The 15,043-nt window shown below is 38.3% G+C and overlaps 1 protein-coding gene across 1 annotated transcript in view; it reads left to right on the forward strand.

Moving 5' to 3' along the window:
* The window catches only part of prtp (pretaporter), a 185,311-nt gene that overhangs the window by 157,430 nt on the left and 12,838 nt on the right, over positions 1-15,043 (forward strand). The window lies entirely within an intron of this gene.

Raw genomic sequence — 15,043 nt, forward strand, 5'->3', positions numbered from 1 at the left:
TTGGAACCAGAGCGGCGGCTGAGAGTGACTAAGCCAACAGTTGCTTGGGATGGAGGGAAGCATGCAGTGACTACAGTTTCTGGCTTTCTCTTGCAGTGCAATTGGTTTCTTGTTTCGGTGAGAGCAACACCTGTGTACAAAGTGAGAATAAATGGGAAAATAATAATAATATGCCTAATTATTCTACTGCACATTGAGTGTTTATTTATGATTCATATGTCTATACAGAATTTGCTCATGCTGTTAGATTATTTCAAGAGAAATTCCCAAGTGTTCAAGTTTCAAGTTTTGGCACAGTTCATAGATTAGTTAATAAATTTTGTGAAAAGGGAAATATTGATGATAAGAAATGACGAAGGCAGCGTACAGTGCTAAAAGAACATCATCTTTACAGTTCCATACAAAAGGCTACGAAATTATTGTGGTAGAAGAACTTAAACCAGGTAATCCTGTGTGTAGGATTAGATTTAGGGTCGTATTCATGAACGAGACTTTGACTTCGACTTACGTAAGTTCACTTAGTTGAGTTTCGTGGAAGTCTGTTTCATAGACGCAACTTTTACAAAGTAGACTCTGGCGTAAGTAGACTTTGGTAAGTTACGATGTGAAGAATTAGATATGAAGTTGGCAATGAAAACAATGGAAGAGCAGTGGAGCGTCTCCCATCACTCAATGTTTTTTCTTAATAAAGAATTAGAAGAAGAAGAAATTCAGCTGTCTCCTGCGTTATAGATCGCATTGAACTTTAAACTCAATCCAATACAGTTAATACAGTTAATTTTTGTTTCTCGACGATGGATGGAAAGAAAAAATTGCCAGCCTTCAACAACTATGAAAGGGAGGTGTTACTAGAACTAGTGAAAGAGAAGAAAGATACAGCTGAAAACGAAATCAATACACTTCATCTCGTGGTTGACTATGCCCTGACAATTGAAACTAAAAATTCCTTTCCTATTACGGAAAACCTCAGCATGGTTGCAATATGGACTTATTATTGGTACATGGGTGCAATCAATAGTTGCAACCACTCCAGGGAATCGGAATCTTTTATACACACATCGCACATTATTTTGACATTCAGCTTCATTTGGGAACGAAACAAACTGTGGTCTCTTTCGGGCAGCCAGGATCAATATTCTTCTGATTATTCTACATACTGAGGGCTGGCTTACTCCTCATAAATCAGCGAAATCAATGTGGAAGTTACCTGAAAACCATGGAAGTGGAAAAGGCTATTGTATTTACCATAAGAATGCATTAATCTGTACTGATCTTCCCTTAACCTAACTAGATAACACGATGAGTAGAAAGTGTAAAAACTTTGCGCTATAGTAACAATAATTTTAGCATAATATCTTAACGACCGGGCGAGTTGTCCGTGCGGTTAGGGGTGCTCGACTGTGAGCTTGCATCCGAGAGAGAGTGCGTTCGAACCACACTGTCGGCAGCCCTGAAGGTAGTTTTCCGTGGTTTCCCACGTTCACACCAGGCAAATGCTGGGGCTGTACCTTAATTAAGGCCACGACCGCTACCTTCCCATTCCTCGTCATAAGACCTATCTGTGACGATGTGATATAAAGCAAACAGAAAAAAAATTAACGAAATTAGCAACTGTATTATTGGAGGTATGGGTGATCCTCGATTATTATATTTCTGTAATTCGTCTTCAAACATCGTCAACACATCTAATACTGTATGTTTGTCGAATCTATATCGCTTTCTGAACTCATTTTCTGTATAAAATTCAACTAAGTTCCGTGCATCTCTTATAATACGCCGAGGATTAGGCAAAACGTACTGAATAATTCCCTGGATCTCTTCAATTTCGTCTACAAAATTAACTACACCAGCAATATCTGCCATTTTGTTATTTTTCTGATCTCAGAGTCTACTTAAGTACGGAACATCGGCAACTTGGAAGTAAAGTCGCCATTTAAGTTTACTTACCTCCAAGTAGCGATTATGAAATGGAAATGGCGACTTACCGCCTTCTAAGTCTTAAGTCTAAGTCAAAGTCTCGTTCATGAATACGACCCTTAGTGAATGAATTTTGAATTAAGTGCATGATAAATAAATTGATCCCAATCTCATTCTCTTCTCAGATGAAGCGTGGTTTCACTTACGTGGGTACGTAAATTCTCAAAACAGCCAATATTGGAGTGCCAAAAAACCCACATCTGCTCCATGTCAAACCTCTTCATGACCTCTAGGGGTGTGGTGCATAGTTTCTGAAAGAGAATAATAGGCCCAGTTTGCCAAGAGATCATTTCAAATCCTCAAAGTGAACTAAGAAGAGTATTGGGTAATTTTATAAGATGCCAAAAATGTGTTGAAAATAAAGGTAGGCGGAACTAGCACCTCCTTTAGTGACATGGCTGAGTACTTTTAAAATGCATTAGAATTTATCAAGCATTCGTTCTAGCTTGCCGTGTAGTTTTGGGGATGGAGCGGGTCAGTTCAGAACAAATATTCAGCTTAAAGTTTATATTAATTATCAGCACTAGAGTAGGCGTTAAGAATCAAGAATATTAGGTATCACAGAAGAACCCCTATTTAACGTTTTTACAGGGACGTAATTTTTTTAACCTTAAATGTGGGTTTACTTTAAATCAAGGTTTCAGTAGAAAGCACACCTTTTCCAGAGGTCTTTGCCTGTATTAACATAAATTGTACCATCATACATTATTACACCATTTCAGCAATAACACTGAGATATCTACCCTACACACTGTACTGTAGTTACGGTTTGTGCTTCATTTTGACAGATTTTTGTCGGTGAATGCAGAACCGCTTGGTTAAGGTTGTTATGTATGATTTTCCATAAAAGTCGGGAAAGATACCAAACTTGCACAAAAACACATTAAAATCGGTATGAAACAGCAATCGGTTTGTTTAAACATTTTCACAGATGTTTTTCAAGCAGCGGGTTATTCATTAGCATGTATTTTCTAATTCCATTAGTCTGAACATGAATATTCATTTTCATTCTTTTTAATTGTAATAGCATCACTCCATATACTTGTGGCAAACATTTCCATTTTCTTACTTCAAACGGCGTCTCCTAGCCTAGGTTTACCGTGCACGTATTATGAAAATATATATCAAGCTCCCTGTAGAATAATGATAACATTTTCAACTATAAATTTACACGAGAACAGCCTTTCTGAAATTTAACAAGACGCGAAAGTATATAACCTAACCTCTGAAATTAAGCACACCGCTGTATCTTGAGAAGAAGAAGTATCACATTCTTATTTTATTTCAGTACATAGTATTAAAATTAAGCAATCATTTACTTCAGCCTTTAATCCTGAGGGGTTAACAACTGCTGGCATTGCACTTATTGCAGAAACATATTATCCCGATGTTTGTTTACACGAGTCAGAGACTCGGAGTTGTGTAAAGAGATTCTTATTCTTCTTCTTATTATTATTGTTATTATTCTTGGTGAAAGTTATGGACTCTTTACATGTTGCCCAGTCACACAACGCACTTTAGAAGATCACTCTCACTAAAGCCATTAAGCACTCACTCACTCCACACACATAGTAAACCATGTATTCAGAGACTTCCCAACAAATACGTATAAACAAATCACTATTGGTAGCAGGAGCGTATGACCTTCATTGAAACAAATGAAATACGATTTACAAAACTAATTTAGAGTCCTCAAGAAATCGATTGATTATTTCAATTATAGCAGGATTGAGCTCAAATAATAAACAGGAAATACTGGTTGGGAAAGGGGTTTTCCAGCGTGCGTGACGGGCTAAAAATATTTGGCGTGCTGAAAAATAAACTGGACATTGAAAAAGTAAATGGTTAATATCTCCATCTTGATCACCATATATGCAGTGAGGCAGGTTGGTAATGTGGAAGCGATACTTATGTTGTGGTTGTAAGTGCATGATTAAAATGTAAACAAATGATGTTTGTGATGTGTTGCCAGGTACAGCAATCCTTCCTATAGCAAGGTTTGAGAGGTATGTGGGCTTGAAGTTGATAATAAAATTTTCCTTTACTCCGAGCAGATTTACACCAATCCTCTTGCCAGGTATGATATGCTATATCTTTGATGAGGGGATAATAATCAGGGGGGGTATAGCTACTCTAAGGGGAGCCGTCGGAAGCTGAGCTGCGTTTTTAGCAGCAATATCTGCTTTTTCATTGCCTAATATACCAGTATGCCCAGGTATCCATACCAATGTTAAATAAACTCCGGATTGCTTGAGTTGATAAGATACTTAACATTATATAAATACCAATTAAGAGAGGAGGTGAATGAAGATAGTGACTGTAGCACACTTAAAGCATCAGTGTAAATTGTTACTTTCTTAAAGGAGTGTTTTTTAATATAGATTCAGTGCGTATTGCAAATAATTCGGCAGAATAAATAGAGAAGTTATTGGGTTGGTGGAACTTTTCAGTAACAAGAGTATTGGAGACAAAGAATGTGGCACTGACTCCCTGCAGGGTTTTTGACCCATCGGTATAAATATCAATTCCACGGTCCAAGAGTGGTAATCTCAACTATTTGTTCACGGGTTCTAAAATGGTCAAACTGTGATGTGTTCCTGGAAAATTATCTGCCGGTGGGATAATGATATGTGGAGGGAAATGAAGACTAGCGAAGGAAAAGGAATACGGAGGTAGAGTAAGGGTTCGCAATAAGGAAGCTTGATGGATATGTAATACTGTATAGGCGTAATATATTGCCGGAGTGCGACCATTTTTATGGGCTTTCACTTGATAATATTCATGCAGTAGTTGTCCGGCTCCATGGATAAATGGTTAGCGTGCTGGCCTTTGGTCACAGGGGTGCCGGGTTCGATTCCTGGCAGGGTCGGGAATTCTAACCATCATTGGTTAATTTCTCTGACACGGGGGCTGGGTGTATGTGTTGTCATCATCATCATTTCATCCTCATCACGACATGCAGGTCGCCTACGGGAGTCAAATCAAAAAAGACCTGCACCTGGCGAGCCGAACATGTCCTCGGACACTCCCGGCACTAAAAGCCACACGCCACTTCATTTCATGCAGTGTTACAATTTTGGAACTAGTGGGGAAACCGAGAGGGCAAGTTTTTGAACAAGATATTTCTTCGTTAACATTTGTCGGTGAATCCAGAGTGGATAAACGCCTGATTCCACATTGGTGGGTGTAATTTTCAGGGCTCCTAGACCTATACATAAGGCTTGATATTGTATTGTATTTAACTGTGTTAGAGTAAAGATTGGTGCAGTATCAATAATATGTGCACTATAGTCCGTATATGACCGTATTGTTGCTCAATATAAGGATATAGCTGTCGTGGTGCCTCCTCAATGATGTCGCGTGACTGTTTTGAGGACTTTAATGTAGCCGTCAGCTTTGTGGCGTAAGTTTGTGATCTAAGATGAGCCCAAGGTATTTATGATTTGTGGTAAAAGGGATGGCATACTCGTCAAAAGATAGAGGGGAATGGTCTTAGTTGTATTTGTTAGAAAAAATTATCGCTGCACTTTTTGTAATTGAAAGTTGAAAACCATATTTATTTAGCCACGTTAATGCTGTGCTCATAACACTAGACAAATGTTTTCTGCACTCATCTATACTATCATGGGAGTGATATATAACAAAATTGTCTGCATAAGCTAATAGGCTGGCTGATTGCATGATAAGCTGTTCAAAGTCACTCGTATAGAGTGCGAAAAGAATGCCACAGAAAATATCACCTTGATGTAGCCCATGCGAAGATTGACGACTAGGAACGTGATGTTGAGCTGATTTAATTGTTAGCGCGTGGTATGTAAGCAGTTATAATAGTCGTAAATAAAAAATAAAAGAAACAATAAGATAAACCACCTTTCCAATACTTATCAATCCTTATATTTAGGATAAAATCATTACAACTGGTGTTATAAGTTGGGACATGTTTCGCTCAACTGTCATAAGCATCTTCAGCCATAATAAACTTAACATAAAGTTTGGTCAGGGCCCCGAACCTAGTGACTTAGAGTATAATAGTTCTCTAAGAACTAATGTTCTCATTAGTGACAATCAGTGACCATATAATTAATGTATAAGATTCTAACAAATTTCACATAATTAAGATAATAACACTACATTCATATTGACGAGGTTAAAATATATCATATTACATAAGCTAATAATAAAGTAAATAATCATATTAGATTTTACATTGCTATCAGTCAATCACTAAAAAACTGTTTTACAGTACTTCTAAAAATAATTATTATTTTTCGTTGAATGACAAAGTAAAATGAAAATAGTTACAAGTTAATTCTGATTCTATTGCGTAGAAAATTAGTCAGGTATGAAAAATCACTTAATAGTTAGTTGACTAGTGGAATAGTTCATATCACAGAATTAATCACGCCTGAAACTGCATATGTGTGTAGAAGTAAGCATCCAAATTTCCTTTAATAATAAGTTAAAGCCAAAATAAGGTGTCCTCAAGTTTCTGGTGAGAGTTCAGCAAAGTCTTACATGGAGAATAAAATGCAATGAGCGTGTATTGAAGTCTGAAAATATAAAAGAGAAAAGATATACATCCGTACTAGATAAATCAACTCTTTGAGAGTCAGGTTTCTTAGCCCCCTGCACACCCCAAAATTTAGGTTTTTGCACGTGTTTGTAAAACAACCCTCAAGAGGCATTATATTTTAATGAAATGAATGTATTTAACACGGTATGTTAACAAGACATCAAACAACTAGTTTAACCCTAGAAGTGCCGAGTGTTTTCCATAAATGCCAGGCCATTTTTGCATGTATTACACATTTATGTTTTTAACACCTGTAGGTGGAGAAAAGTTGGCAAGCAGCACGCCATATTACTCAGAAAGCCTTATTTAAGATGCCTATATAAGTATTAGATCATTTACTTGCTTATCTGGTGCATATCAGACAATTAAAAGTTTGGAAAACTAAAAAAAAAAATATATATTTTCAAGTTCACCATTAGTAATAAATAACCACTCATTTAAAAAAACATATCACTATATACAACACACGCAAAATTTCTTCTAGTTTTTAAAAATATTAAGTTCTTAAAAGTAAAAACAAAAATAAAATCACAAAGGAATTAAAATTTCCGAGCTGCACACAGTTCCTTCAGCCGCCGAGCACTACTGGGAGTCATCTCGGAGAGTTTTCTTTTCCTGCCATTCCTCATAGGCCAATGCTGCAATTTATGAAAACATTCACGGTGCACCCCATATTTATTAGAATAGCAATTTACTTTTTCATTTCGCTGCACAGAGTTCCGTTAGCCCCCGAGGACTACTGGGAGTCATTCTCGGAGAGTCTCTTCCTGCCATTCCTCATAGGTCTCCAGAAATGCTGCAATTTATGAAAACATTCACGGTTCACCCCATATTTATTAGAATGGCAATTTACTTTTTCATTTCGGAGACAATTACATCAAACCAGGTTCGCATACGAGAAAAGGCAGTCATTTCTCCAGAATGTCTTTTAGTTTTTTTTTTTGCCTCATAGTCATTACTTTCTTTTACCCAGAGCTTCCACATCAAATCTGTAAAGAACAAGTAGAAATACATAATAGGTGTACTGTTTCGGGGCGGGCAGATCCTAATGCCAAGATCCCTCTCATGGAACTTCTCAGAAACATCGCTCCTGTTCGGGTGGATAAACCCTGCACCACTTTGGTGTTACGGAAACAGTATCTTCCAGTGAAACGTCGGCGGGCCTTCTCTCTTCATCGGAATCGCTTTCAGCTTCAGATTCTGGAATATATTCTTCTCCGCTGTCAGAAGAATGATCAGCTAAAGAAAATATGTTGCTGGAAGAGGAAGCATCCCAATCATCTTCAAGAACTTTGCGATTATCACTTGAATTATTATTTATAAATTATTATTTATAAATTTCATTTTCCGTATTGACAGATTCAAAGTATAGATAAGCTATATCACTTGAATCACATTGCACATCACCCATGATGAAAGTTTACACTTCAAAAGATACAATTTAAGAATAAACTCAATATGTTGAAGGATAATGAAAGATATTCACAGAAACTAACAGGAACAGCGAGCGAGCACGAAGTTACATAGTAACTGAGACGACAGGGGGATGAGGTAAGAGTAGCTGAATTTATACCTACCCTGACCTTGACTGAGTCATTTCTGGCTAGTAAGGAATGTGTGATGGAAGACTTGAAGCTTCCTCTTCAATGTCTTATGTATTAAAATAGCGCAAGTGAATGATAAATGAAGTCGTGACTGATTAAGCAAATGCATGTACTATGCGTCGTGCGTGCGACGTTGGCATTCTAGTGACATATTATTTTTTCAATAGGACCAATTGTGAAGTTTTTGATGTTAAACATTATATTGAGTCACAAACGCGACGTTTGGCAGTTCTAGGATTAAGCGCAAAAATTGTGAAACATCATGTTTTTTGGTATGATAATCCTCAAAGCAAGGTACAGGGCAAAGAGTTTTGTTGCACTCCTTAGATAGATAGATAGATAGATAGATAGATAGATAGATAGATAGATAGATAGATAGATAGATAGATAGATAAAGAATGGGTGAACCCTGCCTTCGCAGGGCTCCACACGTAGGTCTGTGAAGACCCTTTGTGTCCCTTAAACGGGTTTGCCTAGTCCAGCCCTAGTGCTCCTATAAAGGATACCAGTGTCCGGATGTTGGCATTCCTGATGTCTTCCATGCTTACGAAATGTGAGCCAAGGTATCGATGTCTAGTGCTTGCAAGAGCCTCGCACTGACATAACACATGCGCGGCGGTCTCCTCCTCCCTACCGCATCTTCTACACATCGGATCCTGACTGATTTTCATGATGTGTAGGTGTCTCTGTAAGGTATAGTGGCCTGTCAACAGTCCAACTACCATTCGCATTCTGGTCCTATTCAAATTTATCAGGAACTTTTTATAACTTTGGCTAGGCCCTTTGATAAGTTCACGTGCCTGCCTTGCTATAGTTAACCTCTTCCAAATGTCTAAGTGAGACTGGTTTGTCCACTGGGATATTACCAGTTTCACGCTTCGGAGTGACACTCCCAGGAAGGGCTCTGGTCCTATGAAAGGACCTTTTGAGCCTTGTTTCGCTAGTTTGTCAGCTTCTTCATTTCCACTGATACCTGTGTGCCCAGGGACCCATAATAGGGTAACTGAGCTAAGTTCACACAGCTGATCTAACATCCTTTGGCATTCCCATACCATTTTTGATGTTGTTTTAACTGCACATAGTGCTTTTAACGCTGCCTGGCTATCACTGCAAATAGTGATGCATCTTCTGTGTCCAGGCATGTTCCATATATATACAGCACAGGCCAGTATTGCGTATACTTCGGCCTGGAAAACAGTAGCGTATTTACCCATAAGTAGGGAGAGCCTTGTCTTAGGCCCCCAGATCCCGGCGCCTGTGCCCGTCTCTGTCCGCGAGCCATCTGTGTACCATGTACAGCCCCCAGACCTAAGACGGGCCCCAGCATCCGCGGCCCACTCCTCCCTTGTGGGTATCACCACTGTGAATTTATAATTCAAATTAAAACTAGGCTTCATCAGGTCCCCGATCATCATTGTTGTAGGGCAGGTCTGGTGAAGCCTTGTGAGAATTGAGGCATGACCTCTATTCGGATTCTTGAAGGACCATCCTCCGAGTGACCAGAGGCGGTAGGCACTCATTCCCGCTATTTCCTTAACATATAAGTGCAAGTGGGGGAAGACCTAGGATGGCCTCCATTGCACATAATGGTGTAGTATCCAGTGCCCCTGTTATTCCTAGACACGCAAGTCTTTGGACACTGTTTAACTTGGTGGTCACCTGGCCACCAGACTAAAGATGCGTAGGTGATCGTGGGCCGTACAATAGAAATATAGAGCCACTGGACCACCTTAGGTCCTAGGCCCCAAGTCTTTCCGACAGGCCCACATCATCTTGCGAGCCTTATCCACCTTATGGTCTATGTGTTTCTTCGAACTCAGTCTTGCCTCAAGGATTACCCCTAGGTACTTAACTGAGGTTGTCTTAACTAATTGTTTCCCAAATAGGAAAGGCTCTGACAGTCCATCAATCATTCATTTTATCCTCATTAGGTCACCACCAGTCTTTTCCAAAGGGCATGTATTATTATAACTACTACTATTATTATACATACATCATTATAGACAGTTAGCCTTTCAGCGTTCAGTCTGCAAGCCTCTGTGAATTTACTAAATGTCACCACAAGCCTCTATTTGCAACTAGTACTGTAGCCTCATTTAGTTCTATACCTCTTATCTTTAAATCGTTAGATACTGAGCGTAACCATCATCGTCTTGGTCTCCCCCTACTTCTCTTACCCTCCCTAACAGAGTCCATTCTTCTCCTGGTAGCCTATCCTCCTCCATTTGCCTCGCATGACCCCACCACTGAAAGCTGGTTTATGCGTACAGCTTCATCCATCGAGTTCAATCCTAACTTAGCCTTTATCACCTCATTCCAAGTACCCTCCTGCCATTGTTCCCACCTGTTTGTACCAGCAATCATTCTTGCTATTTTCATGTCTGTAACGTCTAACTTATGAATAAGAAATCCTAAGTCACCCAGCTTTCACTCCGGTAAAGCAAAGTTTGTCTGAAAACAGACCGATGTAAAGATAGTTTCGTCCAGGAGCTGACTTCCTTCTTACAGAATACTGTTCATCGCAACTTCGAACTCACTGCATTAGCTTTACTGCAACTTGATTCAATCTCACTTACTATATTACCATCCTGGGAAAACACACATCCTAAGTACTTGAAATTATCTACCTGTTGCAGTTTTGTATAACCAATATGACATTCAATTATTTTGAATTTCTTACCTACTGACATTAATTTAGTCTGTTGATAAACTTAACCATGATAGGTTAAAATGATAGTATGATCCGTATTGACTAGTTTGAATGTAGTATAGAAATATTTAAAATAGTTATATTTGAATCAGCCTTGTCAATACACTTCTTCTTCTTCTTCTTATGACCACATAGGATCACTTTAGTCAGTCCGTTGTTCAGGTCTCTTTGAAGGGATTGTTCAGGCTTTGTGGTCCTCCCAGTACTTCTTCAGACGCTCCGATCTTCGTGCCCTTTCCTCAGTTGAAAATGTGCGTGTTGTTGGTTTGTTTTGTGTAAGGGTAAAGCGGAGGTTTGTATTCTTGAGTTTTGAATTCAATTTCATCTTATTTGTGGTGTCTTCTGTTGTAAGGCCTATTTCCTTCAGATCCTCTCTTACTTCTCTGATCCATTTACATCTTGTTGTGGTATTTTTTGAGACGAGATTGTGTTTTACTAGTGGTTTCAGAAGTCTCGAATCCTGCATCCTCATGATATGTCCAAAGAATCCCAGTCTCCTCTTACGCATAGTATCTGTAATGGGTTCTAGCTCTTCGTACACGACATTGTTAGGTATTAACCGCCACTGTCCATCTTTCTGGTATTTTTTGTTGATGCACGTTCTTCCAATCCTCCTTTCAATTTTCTGAAGTCTCTCAGTCTTTAATTGTTTATTCAGGTGAAAGAGTGTTTCTGCTGCATATGTAGCTTCTGGTTTTATAACTGTGTTGTAGTGTTTTATTTTTGTATTTATTGATAGACATTTCTTTTTGTAGATATCCCATGTTAACTTTTGTGCTTTAGCTAATCTATTTGTTCTTATTTGCATTGAGACTTTTCATTTAGGTTTTATTACTTCTCCAAGATATTTAAATTGAGTTACTATTTTGGTTTTATTACCATTTATGGCGACTTCTTTTAGCTGTGTTGGTTTTTGCGGCATAATTTCTGTTTTTTAAATGATATTTTGAGGCCAATTTTATTTGCAATGTTTTGAAGTTCTGATATCTGGGTTTTTGCTTCTTTCATGTCCACTGCTAGTAATGCTAAATCGTCAGCCAAACCCAGGCAATTTGTTTTGATTTTTCGGCCAATCTTTATTTTGGGGGGACATTTCCTGAACCATTCCCTCATTACCATTTCTAGAGCACAGTTAAATAATAGTGGTGAGAGCCCATCTCCCTGCCGTAGCCCAGTTTTAATTTCAAATGTCTCTGATGTTTCACCCCTAAACTTCACTTTTGATTTGGTGTTGGTGAAAGTAAATTTTATCATGTTTATTAATTTGGGGTGTAGTCCAAGGTGTCTTAAAATTTTAAACAGAGACTCTCTATGAATGCAGTCATAAACTTTCTTGAAATCTACAAATGTCATCACCATATCTCTGTTTCTTCTCCTGTTATAGTCCATTATCAACTTAAGACTCATGATCTGATCAGGACAGCTCCTCCAGGGTCTGAAACCTCTTTGATATTCTCCTAGTTCTTTCTCAAGTTATAAACTTATCCTTTTAAGGATGATTATTGAAAATATTTTGTATGTTATGTCTAGGAGCGAGATTCCCCTGTAGTTATTAAGGTCGGTTTTATCTCCTTTTTTGTGCAGTGGATGAATGAGGGCTGTTGTCCAGTGTTCTGGTAGTTCTTCTTTAATCCAGATAGAGACAAGTTGTTGATGGAGGGCAACTTTTGCTGATGTTCCTGCATATTTCCAGATTTCTGCACAGGTCTGATCTTCTCCTGGCGCTTTGTAGTTTTTTAATTTATTCAGAGCTTGGTAGACTTCCTTTATTGTGGGGGGGATTGATGTTCTCTGGTGATGTTTTTATCGGGGTGTTGGTGTCCAAATGAAGGAGTTCTGTAGGTTCCTCACAATTTAAAAGCTTGTTGAAATGTTTAGCCAGAATTTCTGCATTGTCTTTATTGTTATGGGCCAGCTTACCATCTTCATCCTTCATCAGTAGGGTCGGGGGTTCATATTTTTTGAGCTGCTTTCTGAAGGTTTTGTAGTAGTCCCTTGATTGAGTTTTATTGAATTGTTCTTCAATTAACTGCAGGGTGTCCTTATGATGTTGTCTTTTTATTCTTCTTAAGACTAGGGTAGTTTCTTTTCTCTGTTTTACTAGCTTTTGATAAGATATTTCTGTTTTTTGGGACTGATGTAATAGCCATGCCTGATGTCTTTTCTCCACTGTTTCATCACATTCACTGTTCCACCATTGGTGTTTTTTACGTGGTTTAATTGGAGCCAAGTCTTCTGCAATTTGTTTAAGGTTGTGTACTAAGTCTTCAAGTTTATCTGTGATTTTAATTTTTTCAGTTGCTTTCTGGTAATTTTTGTTGTTGATTAGCTGGGTAGGATCTATTTTTCTTTTAGTTTTAAGGGCTTGCTTTTGTTGCCTCCTCTCTGGAGTGAGTTTAATTTTAATTTTAACTACATAGTGATCTGAACCTGTGTCTATTCCTCGGAGCACTTTGACGTTATAGATCTCTGTGTGGTGGTATTTGTCCATGCAGACGTGATCCAGTTGCCATTCTCCTTTAGTGTAGTCAGGGTGTTTCCATGTTTTAAGTTTTTGAGGTTTCCGCTTAAAACATGTCGATTTTGAGATTAAATTACGGTTTCTACACAGGTCAACAAGTCTCTCTCCATTTTTATTTCTTTTCTTGTGTGCTGGCCATTTTCTGATGATGTCACGGTATTTTCTTTCTCTGCCTAGTTGAGCGTTGAAGTCGCCTATTAATAATTTTATATGGTGTTTGGGAATGTTATCTATGGTCTGGTCCAATAGGTCCCAAAATTCTCCTGTTTCCTCCTGGTCTTATCAATGAAAGAAAATTGTTTATTCAACCAAACATGTTTCAGGAATTCAACCATTCCCTTCATCAGTGGTCAGATCAAAGAATAAAACAACATAACATATTCTTTTGTTTTTACAATTCAAAGAAGTATTGTCTCCTTATACACTATAACAATGAGTAAAGAAAACTTATGAAATATTATAAAATGATGAATACATAAAATTTTGTTGAACTGAATGAGAATACTATATAAATTTAAGAAGTTTTTCTTCTTTTTTTCTTCTTTTGGTTCCTTAAATGATCATACGCTAGTCTATTTCTGTACTACATCAATTTAGTCTTCGGAAAGCTAATTTTCATACCATACTCATAGCACCTATTTTCAAGTAGCAAGATATTAAACTACAGGCTTTCGGCACAATCTGCTTTAAAGACCAAGTCGTCAGCATAGGCCAGACTGCTTACTACATTTCCTACTAACTATCCCTCCCTGCCACTTTATATCTTTCAGCAGATGATCCATGTAAACTACAAACAACAAAGGTGAAAGATTACAGTCTTGTCTATCCCCTGTAAATACCCTGAACCAAGAACTCATTCTACAATCAATTCTCACTGCAGCCCAATTGTCAACATAAGTGCCTTTGATTGATTTTAATAAACTATCCTTAATCCCATAGTTCCCGAGTATGGTGAACAACTTTTCCCTTGGTACCTTGTCATATGCTTTCTCTAGATCTACGAAACATAAACACAACTGTCTATTCTTCTCGTAGCATTTTCAATTACCTGGCGCATACTGAAAATCTGATCCTGACAGCCCGTCTGTGGTCTGAAACCACACTGGTATTCATCCAACTTCCTCTCAACCACTGATCACACCCTCCCTTCCAAGATGCCAGTGACTGCCTGGTATACTAATCGATGAGATACCTCAATAGTTGTTACAAACATTCCTGTTCCCTTGCTTATAGATAGGTGCAATTAAAGTACTGCTTTTGTCCAATTAGAATGTACCTTACCAACACTCAGTGCTAATCTTATTCTATGAAGCCATTTCATCCCTGCCTTCCCATTACACTTCACCATTTCAGGTCTAATTTCATCTATTCCTGCTGCTGTATGACAATGGAGTTTATTTACCATCCTTTCCAGTTCCTCAAGCGTAATTTCACCAACATCATTTTCCTCATCCCCTTGAGTTCCGTTGTTCGTGACACCACCATGAAGATTTGCTTTTACGATGAGAAGATTTTCAAAACGTTCCCCCCACCTGTCCAGTGATTCCCTGGGATCTATCATAAGTTCACCTGAATTACCCAAAACACTGTTCATTTCCTTTTTCCCTCCCTTCGTAAGATTCTTTATTACTGTCCAGAAAGGTTTCCCTGCTGCTTGA

This window comes from Anabrus simplex, chromosome 1, assembly GCF_040414725.1.
Source record: "Anabrus simplex isolate iqAnaSimp1 chromosome 1, ASM4041472v1, whole genome shotgun sequence".
Taxonomy (NCBI): domain Eukaryota; kingdom Metazoa; phylum Arthropoda; class Insecta; order Orthoptera; family Tettigoniidae; genus Anabrus; species Anabrus simplex.